The sequence below is a fragment of the Rattus norvegicus genome, chromosome 20, assembly GCF_036323735.1.
Source record: "Rattus norvegicus strain BN/NHsdMcwi chromosome 20, GRCr8, whole genome shotgun sequence".
Classification (NCBI taxonomy): Eukaryota; Metazoa; Chordata; class Mammalia; order Rodentia; family Muridae; genus Rattus; species Rattus norvegicus.
In genome coordinates, this window is record NC_086038.1 from 11,181,111 (window position 1) to 11,187,403 (window position 6,293).

Genomic DNA, 6,293 nt, shown 5'->3' on the forward strand with positions numbered 1-6,293 from the left:
GACCTCAAGAAAATTTGCCAGGAGTCTCGGAAAGGTGCTCCTGCCTCCTAAATCCCGAAAAGTCCATTGAGTGGCCACGTCAGAAGTTGGAGAGCAGACACTGGGACCTCTGTTAAACCTGGAGGAATGGAGAGAGACTGCTCCTAGTAAGTACAGTCTCTGGAACCAGCTCTCCTCAGCCAATGGAGGGGAGTGGGGTGCCCACCCTAAAAGTCCTCCAACGAGGCAACAGCAACTTTTGGGGCACTGAACTCCCTCTTACCCATCCAACCTGCCTTTGTTAAGTGTGCCCAGCTTGGAAAGTAGGCCGCCCTGGGCTGGCCAGGGAGGGCTTGGACCCCACTCCGTGGAGCTGCTGGGCAGACTGACTGCCTGGCTGGAGGCCTTTGATTTTCTGTCTCAGATGTGTATTTATAGCAGGCAGCCGCTCCAAGGACGTACTCTCCTCTGTGGCGGGAGCTCTGCGGGAGCATCAGACAGTGCTGTCCTTTCCCCGCTGCGCTGAGAAGATGCCTGCCCGAGGGAACAGACGGAGGGCTTGAAAATGGGGTCACTCGGGCCTCGGAGGGACAGCCCAGGAGCAGGGACCGACTGTGTATCCCACGTGGGCAGCAGGATGCTACCCTTCCGAGCACCTGCCTGTTGTCCCTCTGCCTGCAAGCCAGTCCTTCCCCACATAGGTCCCCATAGGTCCTCAGGACAGAGTGTCTGAAGACCATGTTGCCCTGTGTTGACAAGGCTGGTCCCTCCTTCTGTGTCCTGGGAACAGATATCTGGGACAGTACTGGTGTCGTTCACTCTGTGTTCGCTCCCCTTGTGGGGATCCTGCTCCTGACGGGAGACGGAAAGTCAATGGGCAAGATTACAGAAGTGCTTGTCTGTCAAGCTTTAGGGTAACCTCATGGGGCTCCCCTCTCCCTCCAGTTGTCCCTCTGTGACCCCAAAGGCAGAGGAGGAGCGTTGACGGCCCCCAGGTGTCAGATATGGATGGGGCAAGCCAATAGTCCCAGCACCTTGGAACTTGAGTGCTTTTGGGGTCGAAAGCTCATTTCTCCTAACCCCAGCCTCTAGCCAGCTGTGTTCAAGGACAAACACCCTACCCCAAGATGAAGGAACAGGCCTCTGTTACTGACCTCCAACCCGACAGGGCATGCCCAAGCACCCCTTTCTGTTCCTTGCACCTGACCCTCATGAAAGCCAGGGCACCTCACTGCAGGCTGAGCCTCTGAGGAGCAGCACAGGACTTTAGGTTTCTCAGTGTCTCCATTGTTTGGCTTTGCCAAAGGAATGGATGCTTCTGCTCTGTTTTCAGGCCATGAGGGGTTTGCGAGTCCTCTCACCCAGACAGATTGGACATCTCAAGGCATGGGGAATACTGGATGTCTTGGTATGAGCCCAAGCCAGTGTTGCCTGTGTCTGGGGAACACCACTGGTCCATGGAGATGCTAGGACACAAGGCAGCCACAGCCCTTTCCTGCATGGCCGTCTGACAGCCCCTTCACAGAGGGATTTGCAGCCACAGAGCTCTTGGCCAGGGCCTTTTCGTCTTAGGAAATGTCGGGTTTTGTGCTTATTTTTAGCTTCAGGAATGTGACGTTTGATAGTATTTGGGTTTTCAAGAGGGACCAGCTTTAAGATAGACTTGTGTCCCTTGACCCCATGCCAGCCCTGGAACGTTCATGACTAAAGGCAAGAGTGGCAGTCCCCCGACTGGAAAATACAAGCAATCCCCATCTATCCCTGACAAGAAGCAGTGCGGGAGCCCCACGTCTCTGGCCAGGAGAAGCTGGATTCCGCTTCCCAACAAGCAATGCTCCAGGCTGCTTCTGTGACTGTCTCCCCACCCTGGGGAGCTGCGGCTGCATGCCTACAGACTGGTAGCTTCCTGTTGGGCCCGGGGAAGGTAAGGAGGCCAGCCTGGAGGGAGGCAGCTAAGGACATCTCCAGACGTTTGAGGAAGAGAGAGCAGGATCTGTAACCGTGTGACAGAAAGGACTTCTGGAGGTTTACAGGAAAGCTGGGACATCTGAGGGCTCCCCCCCAGGACACTGAAACTCCAGCCATCTCATAGACCTCCCTTCAGTCCTTGACTCTGGCATGTTTTATTTGTGACACCCGGGCGCCACAGCCCCCGACCTTACACTGCCCATCTGTCACGCATCTGTCTCCCACATTGTTTGACAGCTCCTCTCGGTCCCTCAGTACTAGAAGCTCAGCATTTCTTGGCCTGGCACCCATCACAGAAGCAGACTCATAAGAGCCGAACCAAAAATAAGTAAGGAACTAAAAATAAAATATTAAATGCCAAGTGATCAAATAATATAATCAATAAATGGGCAAATGAATTTAAATGACCATGCTTTTTTTTTTTTAATAAAAAAAAGTACGTAGCTAGTAAATACACTGAAAAGCTTTTATCCATGGCCACCAGGGAAATGCAAATCAAAACCACTCAGCAAGTAGACCTCGCCCATGGGAATGGCTGCCGTTCAGAAAGACTCGGGACAATAATGCTAGGGGGGTAGGGAGAGAGAGAGAGAGAGAGAGAGAGAGAGAGAGAGAGAGAGAGAGAAGAGAGGAGAGACAGAGAGACAGCAGAGACAGAGAGACAGAGAGAGACAGAGAGGAGAGAGAGAAGAGACAGAGACAGAGACAGAAAGAGAACACGTGCATTCTGCACACTGCTTTAGCCACTATAGAACTCTCTGGAAACAGAAACGTGATGCACCATCCTACTCCTGGGCCTTTCCTCAGAAAATCAAAGTCAGCACTCAGCCAAGGAATGCACCTGAGCACTCGTGTTTAACACAACACCATTCCCAATAGCCAAGCTGTGGAACCAGACCAAGAGCGCACACCACAGAGGTGTGGCCAGGAGAATACCCACGGTGGAATATTAGTCAGCCATGAAGAATGAAGTCATAGCACTTGCAGGAGAACAGACAGAACCAGAGGTCATTGTGCTAAGTGAAATGATCCAGATCTGGGAAGACAAACACCTCATCTCTTCCGTCACAGGTGGAACCTAGATGGAAAATAAAACTGTGGAAGAGGGCTATTCAAGAAGAGGGGGTTTCTGGGAGAAGCGGGGCAAGAGTGAGTGAGTATTGCCAGGTGGGTGATATGCATGACAGAGATATCACAACAAAACCCATTGTTTTCCACGTTTTTTTTTTAAATCCAATCAGAGAAAGAAATTTGAAGTCTTTTTGAACCAATTGCATGTTAGGTTACAAAGGTATTTCACTTTTCCAAAATGCTGTTTCTCTTTGTAGACCAATCTGGCCACAAAAGGCTACCTGGCTAAGTATTAGCCAGAAACTTCTAAATCCCAGTGTGATCTTCTTGTGGCATTTTTCCAACAAATAATGCAGACCAAATCACAAGATGGCCACCTCACTGGTCACATGGTCCTTAGCTTAATGAGCAGAGGCTGACAGGCTGTCTCCTCACTCTTCCAAGAACCGCCCAAGTGCACACTGCAGAAGGAAAGTTTGTTGTGAATACCACAGGACAGAAGGACAGACAGCTCATAACTCCAGTGGAAAAACATATAGGAGAGCTGAGTGGCAACAGCAGGCACTGTGATAACCTGGGCTGTCAAAGTCTCTCCGTTACTCTGGCATGCAGTTGTTTTCCACGTTTAATATAATAAAATGTCCCCAAATTAACTACTTGAGTCTTGACTACTATGGCCTGAACGTTTGCGGGTTCCACTCTCGTTATGTTGAGAGGAGGAACATCCCTGACAGGTAGACATCTACAAAACAACCTCCTCACCTAGGGCTCAGGGAATGTTGTGGAAGAGGGGGCAGGACAATTTAAGAGCCAGAGTATCAGGGAGTTTGCCCCGAGACTGTTTTCTAGTGATCTGGGAATCTACAGGCATCCCATAAAATCTCACCAACAAGACTGCCTAAATGTAAGCAAAACAAAGGCAGCAGTGTAGATGTGCCAAAGCAGACAAGGGAAACACCATTCATCCATAACCGTATGTATGTATGTATGTATGTATGTATGTATGTATGTATGCATGCATGCATGTATGTATGTATGTATAGTCTTCCCCAGAGAAGAGTGCACTGATTGGCTATCCAATGCTACATAGTCAGCCCCGAAAACATGTGTATGAGTAACACTATTCAAACCAAGCAGGATGTATTTAGAAATATATATATGGGGGCTGGAGAGATGGCTCAGCGGTTAAGAGCACTGGCTGCTCCTTCAAAGGTCCTGAGTTCAGTTCCCAGCAACCACACAATGGCTCACAACCCTCCGTCATGAGATCCGATGCCCTCTTCTGTCTGATGTGCTCGTCTGTCATGCAGGCATACATGAAACGGGGCGCTCAAACACATAAGTAAATAAATCTGTAAATAAAGGGAAAGAAATATATAAGTGCACACACACACATGTAGGCGTGAAATACCAATGAACTCAGAAAGAGGTCATGAACTTGAAAGAGAGCAAGGAGGGCACATGGGAGGGCTTGAAGGAAGGGAAGAACAGGGGGAAATAAAATGGAAATTTCTGGTTTCTTTGGAGACTTGGTTAGGTGATAATGAGGTTTTGTCTGGCGCACAGGTGAAAGGATGTTTTGCTGAAGCAGACACAGGTGAAAGGATGTTTTGCTATAGAAGATATATGAGAGGACATATGATGCTTCGAAGGGATATAAATATGACTCCACAGACAGTGGGAGCTCACACACTGGTTTGCTTTGCCCTGCCTCCGTAGTCTTCGACACGCATGTATTGGTTTGCCTTACACTGGGTTGCCGAGCTCTGCTTCGGGTGACACCACTAAGAGAAACTCATCAAAGAACTTCTTTGGAGATACCTGTGGTTTCTTGCTGCTTCTGCAAATCCGGGCCAGTTGGTGGGCCTCTCGGTTTCTTCTGGATTGAACTGTCCCTGAAGATTCCTGTATAGTGTCCGCCGAGTGGACTGGACTGCAGCTGCTGATTCGTGTTTGGTGTTTGCTAGTGGACCGGACTGAGAACAGCGAAGGTTGGAATCATCCCCAAAGAACTATTTCTAAACAGGCCTGCTTCCCTCATATTCTAATAGCCTTTCTTTTCCATTACCTCTGGTGGGTGGTGGACTAGAGTGGAGGTTGAACCTTATTAAAGTAGGTTGTGAAAAATATATGTCTACAGGGAAATGATGCAATTATGTTCTAATCCCAACAAGTAAATAACACATCAGGTGGACCATCTAGGCAGTACTAGGCCTGAGTACTGCCGTCAGCTAAGAATGGAGCCCTATCTCAGGAGGTTTTACATACCAGGAAAGGGGAGAACCCTGCCCTAGGTGAATTCTCTGGTGAAGGGAAGGGAAGGAAGGCCACAGTCTGCACCACAGCATGGGGGAAGGAGCCTGGGCCTGGCTTCTCTTCCTCATTTGGTTGCACGTCCATTTTCTGCACCGATTGGAGAAACCGGAAGTTACATAACACTTTTGTCCTGTGAGCCAAACAAGAGTTCCAGGAGAGGCACGGGGTAGGTGCACATGCAGCAAGATCAAACCAAGTGTGAAGTGACCTCTGCTCTTGACTTTCACGGGTGGGTCTCAGGCATGTCAGCCAGTGTGTCTGGTCTGCCTCAACCTGTGGACACAACCTCATCAGGAGTGACTGCATAAGAAAGGGGTCCAGGTCTTGGCCCCACTCAGGCTACAAACGCCAGCAGCCTGTGCAAGACGGAGGCTGCATTTCATCTCCTGGCCACAGAACTTGGCACCGTTCTTGGGCCTTTTCGCTACTGCCCACAGCCCAGGCCTGAAGCAAGCCAGCCTGTGGTCTGTTCTGCTTGAGGAAGTGAAGAATGTAAATGGTTGATCCTTAAAGTGCAAGAGGAATGCTACAGCTCAGGGGCTCTGGGAGGACGGGTGATCAGACAGCAGGAGAGGGGCAGTCGAGGAGGGGAGGAGAGGAGAGGGAGGGGAGAGCCATCCTCACTCCGGGTCCTCAGGGAGAGCAGGATGGGGGAACCAGAGCCATCTGAATTCAGGGAAACAGAGGTCTGGAATCCCCATGGATGGTCTAGGGGGCTCAGGGAGGGTAGGAGATGGAAGGCAGAACCATCCCAGAGCCTGGGACTGGGGTCTGGAGTTCCTATGTACTTGGCTGGCTAGGATAGTCCCCTTATTTCCCCCACCCCCGCCAAGGATCAAAATCAACGACAAAGAGGAAGCAGATGTTTAGGCCTCACCATCTGGAAACTGAAGCACCTGTCTGATGCTCTAGACCAAGGGGACAAGGGAACAAGGGGGGAAACCACTGGGAAATGAGTT

At 50.2% G+C, this 6,293-nt stretch overlaps 1 long non-coding RNA gene and 1 pseudogene across 2 annotated transcripts; one reads left to right on the forward strand and one right to left on the reverse strand.

Annotated features, from left to right (window-relative positions):
* The first annotated feature begins 470 nt into the window (after positions 1-470).
* On the forward strand, positions 471-5,190 carry LOC120098928 (uncharacterized). 2 transcript variants are annotated; one of them, XR_005497707.2, is made up of 3 exons: positions 471-1,903; positions 3,019-3,100; positions 4,585-5,190. It is a non-coding gene; the product is annotated as an uncharacterized LOC120098928 (long non-coding RNA). The 2 variants fall into 2 exon arrangements; XR_005497706.2 differs by having other exon boundaries at positions 485-1,903; positions 3,019-3,114; positions 4,585-5,187.
* On the reverse strand, positions 3,550-3,662 carry LOC120099069 (small nucleolar RNA SNORA44; annotated as a pseudogene).
* Positions 5,191-6,293: the final 1,103 nt, after the last annotated feature.